Source organism: Eptatretus burgeri, chromosome 6, assembly GCF_056783735.1.
Source record: "Eptatretus burgeri isolate ZD-2024b chromosome 6, Ebu_testis_v1, whole genome shotgun sequence".
Classification (NCBI taxonomy): Eukaryota; Metazoa; Chordata; class Myxini; order Myxiniformes; family Myxinidae; genus Eptatretus; species Eptatretus burgeri.
The window spans coordinates 56837381-56853478 of record NC_140966.1 but is presented as its reverse complement, the minus strand read 5'-3'; the positions used below and the strand labels follow the sequence as shown (position 1 = coordinate 56853478).

The window sequence follows — 16098 nt, the reverse complement described above, 5'->3', positions numbered from 1 at the left end:
AAGCTCAATGTTGGATGAGTTGGATTGAACCTCCCCTTAAAATGAATGAAAAGAAACAATGTGAAAACTTTGACTTATTCTCACTCAGATTTCAACATCACCATAATGAATGTTATCAAGTTGTTTTACCCTTTGAACCCTGAGCTCCTTGGACTTTCGGCTCCACCACCATGGGCTCAAAATTATTATGCATATAACAGTGAAGATGGAAACAAAATAATGTCTAAAATACATTTTCTACCAGTCATACAAGAAACACCGCCTGGAGATAAACACCGCCCAGACAGATCCGGAGACAAACATTGTGCAGAGACGAGCACCACCCAGACACGTCCATTGACAAACACCGTCCGGAGGTTACCACCGTCCAGAGTATTAAATAATGTGCGAATTCAACTCGACATTTATAAGCATTATAGCTGAAGTGAGATAAACTCTAGAATCCTTTCACCTGAGTTGAAGTCGGAACTGCTGCAAAGGTCAATTCTGCAGTTTGAATTTTGGAACTTGGTTCAGGTGAAGGGATTCTCATGGTTATCACATGTGTGGAAACTAAATTCAGCCTCGAACACTTGGAGCCATGTGGCATGTGAAAACAATGTCCAAATTGGACACATGAACACTTTTTTTTTTAGCACTCGGAAATGCTGCTGAGGTCAACTAAGATATTTAAATTTTGAAAATCAACTCAGGTTAAGAGATTCTAGAGCTTATCATATTTGCAGAAATTAAATAAAGCCATGAACACTGGAATCTCTAGGTGTTTATAAGCATGGCAATGTATCCACCAATTTGTTGGTATGAAGATACCTATGAATCAGCAATCAATATCAGTGAGGAAAGTGAGAAAAAAATGAATGAGCGCTTCAGCGTTAAGAATCTGTTGTGGCCTGTCCCAAATCAAGGCATTGTTGAGCAGGTCAAACAAAATAACGAATCAAGACCCCAGCAAGCTGACAGAGGGCAGACTCAGGGGCTGACCAAGGATGACACCTTGACAAAGGATGTAATTAAATAAGGCCATTAATGATCTTAGAAAGGGGTGTCTTAATTAACCGAAACACCCATTTTTCACTCATGCACTACAATGGAGTTCCCTTCGTATACATACAAAGTTTCAGGCTGCTAGGTTTCATGGTTTTGGAGTTATGGAGGAGACGGATGGACGGACTGACGCACACCAACATTCATTATTGTAGATGGGATAAACTAATCATTTTAAGGAGTGCATAGAGCTCTTTTTTTGGGATTACTTTTTAGAAGATGAGGAAAAATGTGTGTGTGTATATATATATATATATATATATATATATATATATATATATATATATATATATATATATATATATATATATATATATATATATGTATATTTCGGCACGTCCCTTTCTTTGTTCCACCATCAGATTTTTGTTACTGCATGAAATGAAACAAGATTTGGCAGATATACTAATGATATTATTGTCTTCCTTAAGAGGCCCCTCAAAATTCGTTTTGATGCATTCTCACAAACTCCAACGGATTCCATTCAAATTCGGTACGATTATGGATTTTGGTCCAACTTATGTCATTGGCTATAAATTTTTTCCATAACACTTCCGATATTCGAAAAAAATCGATAAATCGATATCCATTATGGGATTTTCCATTCAAATCCACTCACGTTTAAAGGCCTACAGGGGACGCAAATTTCCACTTTAGGCTGTTAGGGTTTGGGTTAGTGTTATGGTTAGGGTTAGGGTTTGGGTTAGTGTTATGGTTAGGGTTAGGGTTAGCTACCCTAACACTAACAGCTAACCCTAACCCTAGCCCTAACCGCTAACCCTAACCCGAACTGCTAACCGCTAACCCCTAACAGCTATTCAGGAAATTTGCAAGAAAGCCCGGGCAACACCGGGCTTTATTGCTAGCCCGAGCAACGCCGGGCATTACTACTAGTAATATAAATATACATTATATACATGTATATATATATATATATATATATATATATATATATATATATATATATATATATATATATATATACAGAGTGAGTCAAAAGTAGCGCCTGATTTCTGGGTTTTTTTTTGGCTGTCAGATTCTTTCTGGGAAGTCATGTTGTTAATAATTGTCTTGCAGATTATTAATTTTCGTAATTGATTTATTTTTGATTTTGTTTTGCAGGTTATTGCTGCGAGTTTGGAAAGTTACTGAATTTGCACCAAATTGAACCATACCTTTCAATGAATCAACGTATTGCGGCCGTGAAACATTACTACAAATGTAATTAATGAACAACCAACGATGGCGGCACGCCGTTTGGCACAGGAATTCGATATTAACCCACCTCAGGGAAGAAACATACGATTGATTGTCGAGAAATTTGAAGCAACAGGGTCGGTAGCCACTGCAAAGAAGTCCGGTCGTCCGAAAACGGCAACGAATGTAGCTAAGGCTGAAGAAACCATCAGAAGATTGGAATAAAGTCCGCAAAAGTCAACTTGCTGTTTATCTGCAGAGTTGGAAGTGAGCCAATCAAGTGTTATCCGTATTCTTCACCAGAAAAATGGAAGTCTTACATTCCACGCTTACTGCATGACCTTCATGATGGAGATGACGACCACCATCTTCAATTTTGCGAAAAGTTCTAAGCTAAACTTCACGAAGAGGACACAATGCTAGACAACATCTGGTGGTCAAATGAGGCATGTTTTAAGCTTAATGGCACAATTAACAGACACAATTGTGTCTACTGGGCTGCGAATAACCCAAGAGTGACAGTTGAGAAGGAGGTAAATTTACCTGGAGTGACAGTTTGGGCAGCCATATCTCCATTTGGGATAATTGGACCCTTTTTCTTTGAGGGATCTGTCACTGCAAAAATTTACCTGGATATGCTGCAAACCTTCTTTTGGCCCAGGGTACAATATCAGGACTGTTATTTCCAGCATGATGGAGCTCCACCTCATTATAGACATTATGTTCGTCAGTGGCTTGATGAAAACTTTCCCAGAAAATGGATCGGCCGCCGCGGTCTGACCGAGTGGCCAGCATGCTCCCCAGACCTTACACCTCCAGATTTCTTTCTTTGGGGGCTCATGAAAGACCTTGTTTATCGTGAAAAGTCTCGTACCATTCAGGAATTGAAGGCTCAAATCACTGCAAAGTTCGAGGAAATTGATATCGAACTTTGCAGACGTGTGTGCCGCTCTGTGCCTGCTCGGCTGCAATTGTGCATCGATCACGAGGGAGGGCACTTTGAAAATTGCAAGTAAAACAGCTTGGTACAGTTCCGTAATAATTTTTTCTTGAATAAATGGTTAGATAAATATGTCATTCATTTATTTATACCTTCTTGTACACTGCAATACAAATGGCAAACAAACAATCAACTGACATAAATTGGGCGCTACTTCTGACTCACCCTGTATCTTCTTCTTCCTCTTCTTTCGGCTGCTCCTGTTAGGGGTCGCCACAGCGGATCTGCTGATATATATATATATATATATATATATATATATATACATATATACATATATATACTTCAAAAACTTAAAAAAAACACTGAACCAAAATGAACCAAGTTTTGCATGTTGCTTAAGGCTACCCCATGTATGGTTTTTGTCAGGATATCATATCTGGGGGAGGAAATTCCAGGTGGGGGGAACACACCAATTTTCTCGATGTAAATGTGTATCATATAGCCCCACCTTGTGGTAGCCAGTATGACAAATCATGTACTTATATCAACAAAGGTTAAGTCTTTGAACCTTCGCGGCTGTTTTACCCGTGGCTATTCAAACTTACATATGCCTGAGTGGCCGTTTTACCAGCCACTCTTCAACCATCCATACACCTGAGTGGCCGTTTTATCAGCCACTATTCAAACTTCCTTCTACCCAAACAGCCATTTTACCAGCCGCTATTCAAAGATCGATGTACCCGAGCAGCCGTTTTACCAGCCGCTGTTCAAACCTCCACATACCTGAGCAGTGATTTTTCTCCAGGGAGCCCGTGGTGGGGGAGCCAAAAGTCCAAGGAGCTCAGGGTTCAAAGGGTTAAACAACTTGGTAATATGCATTCTGGTGATGTTGAAATCTGAGTGAGAATAATTTGAAGTTTTCACATTGTATCCTTTCATTCATTTTAAGCGGAGGTTCAATGCAAAGCATCCATCACTGAACTTTGCAGTGAAGTGGAAGTGATTGTTTTTTCTCATGCCATTAATAAACAGCAAAGATGGTTGATGAAGGTGATGTTAGCCGACTTCCAAGCAGATGGAAGATGACCTTGGGTAAATTGCAGAGTGAATAGAGGAGAATGTTTGTGATGTACAACATGTTTTCTTCTGATTAAATCCATCAGCAAAGCGAAGGTTACTTTTGTGAGTGGATTATAAAACGAGTGATCCGTTTATCACAAATTATAAACGAGTTGCCTTTTTTTCATTCTTAAGCTTAATTTTTTTATGATTCAAGATGAGTGCAACATGAAGTATATTCCAGTAAAGTGTAAAACTAGAGGCAGGAAGAGACCAGGATGGTTGAGCAGAGGTAAGGAATGCTATTATTATCCCCACGCTTAAAAAAAAAAACAAAAAAAAACGGGGGGATATTGTAATCGTGTCTGTCTGTCTGTCTGTCTGTCTCTCATGCTATCTCTTCCAAAACGGTTGTGCTGAAATTCACCAAAATTGGTTGTGATGGATCACTACATGCCACAAAGGTGCACGAGCAGTGCCATGTTTGGCCCCGCCCTCTGGGACGGAGTCAAAAGGTCAAATACCGAAAAATGCAATTACGTGCACATTTTTAAATGAAACTTTGTATATGCAAGAACTATATAACGATTTTTTGGATTTGACCCCCGGTTCAAAATTTGATACTGGATCATTCCTCATGGAACTTTTTGCAATATTTCAACTTTGCTTTAGGTGGAAAGCGCAGGGATTTGCAATGGCATGCCAATGACTTCGCTCTAGTTAAAGGATTTATAAGGTATAAAATAATGAGACGAGTCAGACTCATATCAGTATAGGGGTAAACAAAGGCAAATTAGGCAAACAACTCAGGAAACAAACAGAGAATATGAGGTTTATTTTATTTATATATGAACAGAGAACAGAGAATATATGGCCAAGTATGTTAAACATAATAGCAAGGCATTCTTTATATAGGTTAAAGATCAGGTTAAGAGAAGTGTGTGCCTATTGAGAAATAGCACAGAGAGATTATTTTTTTCTTTATAGAAGCGAGGCTCATGGAAGAGCAAGGTAGAACTGACAGCAAGATAAATACCAAGGGAATTAATGAACAGGAAGAGGAAAGGGAGGAGAAGGGTTAACTGAAACTAGTAACAAGAAAGACGGTTGAGTGTGGAAAGTTTAATGGAGGTAATAAAGATAATGGTCAGAATTGAGGTTGACAAGAGGTGGTGGTGGTCTGCTTGCTTGAAGTCCTGCAGGAGTGAGACAGATCAGCCTCTGGAAAGTGATTCCATAGACAAGAAATAAAAGAGTTGAGGAGTGCAGTCAATCTGGATGTTGGAAGTTTAACAAGGAGGGGGTTACTGAAGGAACATGTGCACCCTGGAGTTTCTGAAGAGGGTTGAAGGACCGAGAGAGCACAGCGAGCAATGTTTGAGAAAATCTAGTCGAGAATAGAGAGACCACTGACATGCCTTCAATATGAGAGGAACGGACCATGTGATTCAGCCTTATCATGGGAGATTGCAACAGTCCTGACAGCTTTAGATTCCACAGAATCCAGGAAAGACACATGTAAAGCTGGGGTGCCAGAACATCATGGAGAAAAGTACTCCACTGAGCGACGAACAAACAACTTGGAGACTATGAGTAGCTCTAATTTTCCAAGGAAAGACTTGGATCGATGAATTGCAGTCTGTGCAGTTTTGCGATGTGGTCAGCCCAGGAAAGGTCATGGCTGATTGTGAGGCCATCACTGAATTTCTTCCAGTGGATGACCAAGGAAATACATAGGTGGGATTTGTTTAACAATCCTCCCAGAGCAATAGAGTGAGACTGTGAGGTTGTATATCCTTGTATAAAATTAATGAAAAGTGATGCTTCATCATTTTTTTTATGTATGTATATATACCACAAAAAGGTGGCTGGATTGGGACCTAAGGATCCTGAGTTTGAGCCCCTGTCTGCCATTGAATCAACACCAGGTGGGGTTGACTCAGCTTGTCATCCTTCAGGTCAGGGTAATGAGTACCAATGTATTGGGGTAATAACCATTCGGGGTAACCTTCTTCGGAGTGGCGACCCGTCCAGGACTGTACAGTACTCTTTGCCAATGAAACTGCCTCGGCAAACCTATGTGCCTTTATGGTACGAAAGGAACGGTATTATTATTATTATTATTATATCCCAGAAAACACCAATTAATGTATTATTTGATGATCATGGAAAACTATTAAAGTATTTGCAAGTTAGATTACTGTATTAATCTATTACTCAGATGATTACTATGTTAACAGCCCCAACTATTCTCCATCTTCTTGCGAGGTCGGCCAGGAAACATTGCTGGCCCAGGTCTTTCACGAATCCGGCTGGCCAAGCTAGATGAACATGACAAACACCAGAGTGAGTGTTTATAGCTGGGTCGAGATTCTAACCCAGGCGAGACAACATAAAAGTGAATGTTCAGATATTTTAAGCTATCTTGCCAGTCCTAGATTACTGTCATAGTACAAGGAGCTAAAAAGTAAACGAAAGAACACAGCCGAATGAGACCATTGCATTGCCAGGAGCATTTTGCCATCATTATTTTCAACAAATAATAAATATCATACTGCCAAGCCATAGAGGTATCAAGGATGTCGGCTTCGTTTACTCACCTTGAGTACAGGAAGCCAAGGTCAGGAACAAATTAGAATCTGCCATGATGCAGCAAAACCCCATCATGAATACACGATATTATAGATCGCCTTCATTATTGAATGTTTTTGTTGGCCGATGCCATTAATAATATATTTATAAATACCACTTGATGTACCACCACGGTTAACACTTTCGCTTATTATCCCTCACATTTTCAGGCAATCCAGGATGGATCCATTTTTCAATCAATCCAGGATCCATTTGATAATGTAAATGAGAACGATGTAAGCAGAATTAAGGGGGCATAAGATGCAGTGAATATCATGTTCTGCACAAATAGTTTTGACATTTCAGAATCAATCAAAATTCGTTACACTTTAATTAGACGTCCACCTCCTGAATATAACGATTGTGCAAATACACTGAATGTCTGTGTGCGAGTTGATGCATTGTCTTACAGCCGACAGCACAGAACATGCCGGCGGTTCTATATTATAATGCAAATCATTTCCATCTCCTTGTATGTTGGTTGGGGAACATTTAATTTTTTTTTTGTGTAAAGTCATTCACGAACCGGCTGGCTGGGGATGACATTCCACTGAAGGGCACAAGGAATTGAAATTTGTTTGGGGGTAATGCCGATAACTTGCCGAATCTTTGCACCGAAACACCTCGAATGGCAATTGACGACCAGTGCTGACAGACGCCTCCTCTAACTTAAGGTCCATTTGATGGAGAAAACACGCAATGATGCCTCGCCCTGCACGTGACACACCAGGTGACAGTTAATAGCTGGGTCGAGATTCAAACCCAGGCGAGGCAGCTTGTAGGTGTACCTCTGTCTACGCTATCCTACAAGTCCCCCGCAAAAGACATATATATGTATATATATATATATATATATATATATATATATATATATATATATATATATATATATATATATATATATATATATATATATATATATATATATACATATGTATATATATATCTGCTTTAAAGACGTGGAAGGTTGTCATAAACTAGTTGACCAAGCCTATCTTCATCGTGTAAAACACCATGATGGTATTAGCTTAGTGTTACTGTTTACATGCATTTTCATGTTGGCCACCGATGACGTCACCGGTGACAAATAATCTATATTACAGTCCGCAGATTGATCTTTTCCGATTTTAAAATTGTTCTTCCTCATTAAACAAGCAGGGGAAAACATGTATGTGGTTGTGCCCCCTATTCAAGGCAGCGAATTGCGCACACGGATATATCATGGGAGAAGATTGGGGGTGGCTCTGCGTTAAATCCCGACACGGTGAGATGGCCATGTGGACATGTTTGTGTAAACACGGTACACACACACACACACACACACACACACACACACACACACACACACACACACACACACACACACACACACACACACACACACACACACACACACACACACACACACACACACACTTTAGAGCGATGTCACAGACGCTGCCACCCACATACGTGCCGCGATCGGCTCTGACTCTCCGCTCCTTACCTCGGGCTCCGGCTGGCCTGCTCCTGACTTTCGTCTGCGTGCGAGGCTCCAGCGATGATGTCGTGATGGTGACGATGAAGCGATGACGATGATGAAGATAAGGACGATGATGATGATGACGGTGTTGGTGTCCACGCCGAAATAACGGGACGTGTTTGTTGAGAGCCGGCGGGCCTCACTCTCTCCCTTTCCCTCCCACGCGCTTTCCCATCTCTCTCTCTCTTCGCCACTCCCTCTCCCTCACTCCACCTATCTATGGCTCTACTCCATCCCTCCCTCCCTTTACACGACATCCTCCCCCACATCCTATCACCCTCTTAACCACGTCTCCCTCTCAATCCTGCGGAAAGTATACAGTATCGTGAACGATTTATATAACGTCTCGTATTTAATAATATCGAAAAAACAACTCCTATAAAAGGCTCATCATGTCGTACTGGTCAATGAAATATCTCTTTTTCAAAGTCTGTTCGCACTAAAAAATATATTAAGCTGGCTATACCATAAGCTTGAGCTCACGTTTGCATGTACAAACGATCCTTCAAATCATAAAATAAATAAATAAAACAATAAATCTCTGATGGGAGTCGAGCACGCAGATCTGACTCCCTTCATCCCCTCCACTATTGATAAACTCTCCCAATGTGTGTCTGCCTTTTGCCATCTTTATGACAAAATACTAAAACCTCCAATATGTTCACCAAAATATATGTGTATGTGTGTATGTGTGTATTTAAATATACTGTTACGGATTTCAGAATCGGATCCGCCAAATGCATACAAACATTTTATAGGTCCTCAGACAGTTATTTCCCCCTATAGTACTGCAGCATAGCAAACCAATTGTTCGACTTTTCATAAAAGCACCAAAATCGGTACATAATGTTGACTAATGTATTCTGAACAATTCTGGATATGGAGCCACTCGAGATTTTGCCTTGGTCAGCTTTGGATGTCTGCCATTCTACTTTAACAACATGGGATATCTGTCATTGTTATTCTCTTTGTAGGTTTCTCAGAGGTGATAAATACTCCATGTGATGTGCATTTACAAAGGAAAACAATATAAATGTCATTTGTGTTGATCTATGTATATATATATATATATATATATATATATATATATATATATATATATATATATATATATATATATATATATATATATATATATATATATAAAGTTGAAAGTGTGTCTGTGTGTTTCTCTGTGACCTATGCACGCGAAAAGTACTGGACTGATCCTCACCAAACTTCACATGCTGACAGAACATGTACCCGGGAGTGTCCTGATGTAAAGGAATTGTACTTCCAGCTTCCGGTTTCCGATTATGACGTCATCACCTGATTTCGTAACGTTAATTTTTCAAGTTCAGCCGAATCACATGGGGCCAACGCCATATACAATATATGTAACATATGATTTTAAGTTTTTGTTTGTCTGTTTGTTTGTTTGTCTGCACTCGCTAATCTCCTGAAAGGTGAAAGATAGGAGCTAACCACTGAAACAAAAAATGTCGGGATGGGCCCCGGGAAGGTTATAGGCACTGTGGCAAAGCCCCTCGGCCGGGGGGGGGGGGGGGAGGGTGTGTTTCCCCCTCACCAACCCCCTTAGCCTATGACTGCCATGGCCCAATAGGGAACCGATACTGTGCTCGCGTCAGACACATGTATAGAAGATTAAAGTCATTCAAAAAGAACCCAGGCAGCGCCGGGTGCATTCACCTAGTTTATTATATTTCCAACCATTGTATTGGGGGAAAATGGTCATTTTTATGGGAAAATCCATTTTTGCACACAGCATGGGAAAAGCCGAGACTGGATTTCTTTCCCCCCTGAATGACCTGCTGGGTACCTTTGTCTCGTGTTTAATTGTTAAGTAAGGTATAGTGATAAGTATCTGCTCTTTGTCTATTTTTCTATCAATGTCTGTTTAATTCTTTATTTGTTTGAAATTATTTTGATTGATTTGAATTTACCGATTTTCACCACAAGGAAATAAAAAGTTCATCTGTTTATTTATTTTTCTTATTGATAAATTCCTTGACGTTTTTCGGTGACTAAAGAGTCCCCCCCCCCCCCCACCAGGTTTTCTGGTGAAGAGGGTGTATGATCATGGACACCCAGAAGGATTAAAAACAAACCTGTCAAAGGGTGGAGGAGCACCTTGTGAGCCAACAGCCATCTATATCTTGTGCCCAATTGTGTTTGCGGACATCCTTCAACAGTTGGATTACTTTTTATTTGGAGGTTGGTGGCAGGATTTGCACTCCAGCCACCGCAAAACCCTTCATTCCACAAAACCCACAAATGCAAGGAAAACTGAAAACTCACTCCATGGGAGTACCTCCTGTGCTGCTACCCTTTGCAAGCCAGCTCACCTGATGACAGGATTGGGCCAAAGTCTTCGGGATCCCTATTTCTTGATGATAGGAGGACAAGTATGGGGTAAACATCCTGGGTCAGATTGCAGTGGTGTGTGGCGAGTGGTGCTGAGGAGTCGTCCACCACACCGTAGTCTCCTTGGGTTAATCTTAGGTGGTCCCTTCAGGTGGATGCCTGGAATGTCGTATCTCCAACAGAGGATGATCACCTGTCTTGTTGGCATCTGAGCTCAAGTATTTGAACATTGGTTCAGAGCACTCTCTGAGGTTCAGAGACCGGATAGTGGCGAGATCATGGTGGGTGTGGTTTCACCTACTGTTGGTCTGGTCGCTCTGATGATTACCATGCCCAAGGAGTTGCTGTCGCTGTGTCGAATAAGCTGACTCCAATGATAATTGAGATAACACTGGTCAACAAGCATATGATGAGACAAAGGATTTGTCACTCCTTGGGTGTCGTTTCCCTGGTCTTTGTGTTTGCTCCGAGTGAGGCGAGTGATCTCACCGTGAAGGACACATTCTATGCCACGCTCAAGTGTATGGTTGATCAGTGCCCCAGGTGAGATACTCTTCTCGGCTTGGGGGATTTCAATGCATAGACTGGAACTGATAGGGATGGCTATGAGACATGTATTGGTCCCCATAGGTCTGGAACTGTGAACCAGAATAGCACTAAGTTCCTTGACTTAGCAAGAAGTAATGGACTTCGGGTGGCTTGTTCTTGGTTTCAGTGCCACAGGCTCATCGCTGAACTTGGTATTCCAACGCAGGTGGTGTGGCAAAAAAGATTGATATTGATAGTCCCATTGATAGCCCCTGGAGGATGATCCAGAACTGCAGGGTCTACCAGAGTGCTCAGTTCCTCAATACCGACCACAGGCTTATTGTAGCAACTCTGAAGTTGCAGCTTAAATCCAGGAGAATGGTACCATCCCAGCCTCAGCTGAATATTGGCAAGCTGAAGGATAAGAGGGTAGCTTTGCAGTTTGCAAACAGGCTGAGTGGGGAGTTAGGGGGTCTGAGTGCTTTGGGGAATCCTGAAGAGTTGTGGAATGTCTTCAAGAGCACCATCCTTGGTGTTGCCGGTGGATGTCTTCAAACTCACTGGAGGGCTAAGAAGAATTTTGTCTCTCAAGCGACACTGGATATCATTGATCAGAGTCTCAGGGCTTTTCAGGGAGTTGATGCATAAAACTGTACATGCACTGAGGAGGACAAGGAGGCCTATGTGTGAGGAAGCTGCGAGACATCACCTGTGGTCAAGTGATTCTCGTCCTGCTCACAGGGGAATTCACGCATTGCATTCCTCCAAGCCTGTCCCTAGGTGTACTGCAGTTAGAGAAGAGGGTGGTGGACTCTTGACAGAGGAGTCCGAAGTGGAGGCCCACTTCGCCGGTTACTTTGAGCGGCTGAACCAGGCTTATCCACCAGCTGTTGAGTTGGATGTCAGGGGTGTTACTATTCCTATTGCTGTCCCTTCAACCAACTGTGACCCACCTTTGTTTGTAGAAACACAGGCTGCAGTGAACCAGTTGAAATGGAGTAACGCTCTTGGGATCTGTGGCATCCATGCTGAACTTCTCAAGGTTGGTGGAAATGCTGTACTCATGTTGATGCATGCAGTTCTGTGCTCTGACTGGAACACAAGCATCATCTCAATTGACTGGAAGTGGGGCCTGGTTGTCCCTCTCTGGAAAGAGAAGGATGATCACCAGGACTGCAACAACTACCGAGGGGTGACTGCTCTCAGTGCTGGGAAAGGTCTTTGCTCAGATAATTCTCGACATGGTTCGCGATCATTTGCTTGAGCACCAGCACCCAGAGCAGTCAGGCTTTACACCAAAGAGGTCAACGAATGACCGTATCCTTGCTCTTTGGGTCCTCACCAAACACAGATGAGGGTTTTGGCAGGGGCTGCTTGCACCCTATCTTCATCTCTGCAAAGTGTTTGATTCAGTGAATCGGGATGCTCTCTTGAGAAATATTGGTATTTGTGGGGTGCCAACAAAACTGATGAACGTGATGTCTGAATTATGATCTGGTGCTGAGAGTGCTGCGAGATGTACTCTGGTACTGTACTCAGACTTATTTCCAGTTATTACTGGAGTTTGTCAGGGGTATGTACTGGCCCCTACACTTTTCAGCACTTGTATCGACTGGATTCTGGGGAGGATGTCAGAGAGATCAAGTTGCGGTGCATATTTTGGGAATGTCAGGATCTCTGACGTTGATTTCACAGATGATGCATTCATCTTTGCGGTGACTCTGGATACCCTTTTGGGGGCCCTCGAGGTGCTGAATGAGGAATCACAGCCGCTGAGATTATGGGGTTCCTCGGTAAAACCTAAGATCCAGGCATTCAATAACATATTTGATGCTGCTATCTTGTCTGTTCTTGTTTGTGGTGAGGATGTTGAAGTCATGGAGAAATGAACTTACCTTGGCAGTGATATTCATGTTTCTGCTGGCTGTGAGCCAGAAGTCAATAGATGTCTGTGTCGGGTATGGGGAGTCATGTATTCACTAGATCATGGGGTGTCGCTCTGTCAGTACCTGTGCAGTTTGATGAAAGTCCAAGTCTACAAGTCCTTGCTGCTTCCATTCTTGCTCTATAGATGTGACTTCAACTCTGACTAGGTATCTGAGATGGAAACTTCATTCCTTTGGTACCATGTCTCTTCGGAGAATCCTTGGTTCCTGGTCAGACTTTGTGTCCAACGAGCGGTTGCTGAGAGAGACTCAAATGACATTTGTTACCATCATAGTCCGTGAGCATCAGCTGTGGCTGTCTGGACATGCGGCTCGTTTTCCTAACACTGATCCTGCTCACCAGATTCTCTCAACGAGGGAGCCTCATGAGTGGAGGAGGCCAATGGGATGCCAATGTGCCTCGTGGTTGCAACAGGTTGATCAGCATCTCATGGAGATGGAGATGGACCAGGCATCTCTGCCTGGGGGATGGCCAGACGGAGGCCCCTGGAGTAATTTCTTGATGATAGGAGGTCTTGATGATGATCCGCCATTACCCCTGGAGTAATGGCGGAAAGTGGATGCAGCGATGCGCTGCTCCGGTGCATCCTCCCATACCTGACCTGAATTGTCCCTTCCCAAAGTTCTTCCACAGCTGTAAAGACATTCACAAACAGGACACACATGAGAATCCCAAAGTAGCATGAGGATTCTCATGTGTGTACTCTTTGTGAATGTCTTCACAGCTCTGGAGAAACTCTGGGAAGGGTTTGAAACATGAAAGGCTTACCTTGGTAGCTTTTCTCAGTTGCTTTAATCAGCTTCTTCGCCTACAAGAGCATGGGAGGAGTCGATTTTATATGTATAATCCGAGCCACCTGGGTGTAATTGATTAGGTGAGAGCTAATTGGTTATTCCCTCCATATTCACAGGTGATAGATGTGGGTAGGTCTTTCTTTATTATGTTTGTGTGTGTGTGTATATATATATATATATATATATATATATATATATATATATATATATATATATATATATATATATATATATATATATATATGTATATATATATATATATATTTATATATGTAAATACATACATATATACATACATTCATATGCAGTGCCTAAAGAAAGTCCTATATACACATTGTAACCCACAACTTCCAAGTGAAAAACGAATTCAAGAAATTTCAGAAAATTAATTGAAAACACAAAACTAGAATCTCTTGGTTGGATAAGTGTCCACCCCCCTGCGTTAATCCTTGGTGGAAGCACCAATTACATTGAGGGAAGCATTACAGCATTGGTGGAAGAAATTACTTGGTGGAAACAAATTCAGCAATTAGAGCTGTGAGACTGTTGGGATAGGTCTCTCCAAGCTTTGCACACCATGAATGGGCAATATTTGCACATTCTTCTGTACACAACTGTTCAAGCTTAGTTAAGTTTTGCGGGCAGCATTGATGGACCTTAATCTTCAAGTCATGCCACAGATTTTCAATTGGATTTGGGTCGGGGCTCTGACTGGGCCACTAAAGAACATTTATCTTTTTGCTCCTTAGCCACTCCAGTGTAGCTTTGGCTGTGTGTTTTGGTTCATTGTTATGCTGAAAGGTGACCTTCCGTCCCAATTTCAGCTTTCTTGCAGAGGGCATCCATCAGGTTTTCCTTCAGGAATTTTCTGTATTTTGCTCCATCCATTTTCCCTTCCATCCTGACAAGTGTCCCAGTCCCTGCTGATAAGAAACATCCCACAACAAGTTGCTGCCACCACCATGCTTCACAGTAGGGATGGTGTTCTTTGGGTGATGTGCTGTGTTGTGTTTGCACCAAACGTAACGTTTTCCATTTAGGCCAAAAAGTTCCATCTTGGTTTCATCAGACCACAAAACGTTTTGCCACGTGGCTTCAGAATCTCCGGAATGATTTTTTGCATACCTCAAATGGGACTCAAGGTGGGGTTTTTTGAGTAATGACTTCTTTCTTGCCACGTGCCACCCTACCATATAGGCCAGACTTGTGCAGTGTTTGTTGTGACATGCACATAGTGACCAGTCTTTGCCATAAAGGCCTGTAGCTCTTTCAAAGTTGCCATTGGCCTATTGGTGGCCTCTCTGATCAGTCTCCTCCTTGCTTGGTCATCCAGTTTGCAGGGACGGCCTGATCTCGGCAGGGTCTTGGTGGTGCCATACGCCTTCCACTTGTTAATGATTGTCTTAACTGTGCTCCAAGGGATATTCAAGGCATTTGAAATATATTTATACTCATCCCCTGATGTGTCGCATCCACAACTTTATTCCAGAAGCCTTTTGAAAGCCCCTTGGTGATCATGGTTGAGTCTTTGCTGTGAAATACACTACCCAGCAGATGAAACCTCCAGGAACAGCTGATTTTATTCTGAAATAATCAGAATCACAACAGCACAATCAAACACAAGTGGAGGCCAAATAAATTGCTGTGTGATTTTGAATGTGATTGGTTACACCTGAGTTAATTTACAATTGCGATTATACGTGGGTGAACACTTATCGAACCAAGATATTCTCGTTTTTATTTTTAATTAATTTTCTGAAATTTGTAGAATTTGTTTTTCATTTGGAAGTTGTGAGTTATAATGTGTAAATAAAGGTGAAAAAGTCTGATTTAATGAAATTCAATTCCAGGCTATAAGGGAACAAATGGTGAAAATTTTGAAAGAGGGTGTAGACTATATGTGTATATATATATATATATATATATATATATATATATATATATATATATATATATATATATATATATATATATATATATTCACATATATATATATATATATATATATATATATATATATATATATATATATATATATATATATATATATATATATATATATATATATA

The 16098-nt window shown here is 41.4% G+C and overlaps 1 protein-coding gene and 1 long non-coding RNA gene across 4 annotated transcripts in view; one reads left to right on the top strand and one right to left on the bottom strand.

Moving 5' to 3' along the window:
• LOC147024841 (uncharacterized) overlaps positions 1 to 16098 on the top strand; it is a 164028-nt gene that overhangs the window by 51373 nt on the left and 96557 nt on the right. The window lies entirely within an intron of this gene.
• LOC147024843 (interleukin-6 receptor subunit beta-like) overlaps positions 1 to 16098 on the bottom strand; it is a 144431-nt gene that overhangs the window by 96756 nt on the left and 31577 nt on the right. The window contains exon 1 of one of the 3 annotated variants that reach the window (XM_085885151.1): positions 8361 to 8588. The exons of 1 other annotated variant lie outside the window; for it this stretch is intronic. The gene's annotated coding sequence lies outside the window, so the exon portion shown is untranslated. Of the gene's footprint in view, positions 1 to 8360; positions 8589 to 16098 lie in introns of those variants that run through there. One more of the 3 variants, XM_085885153.1, reaches the window with a different exon arrangement.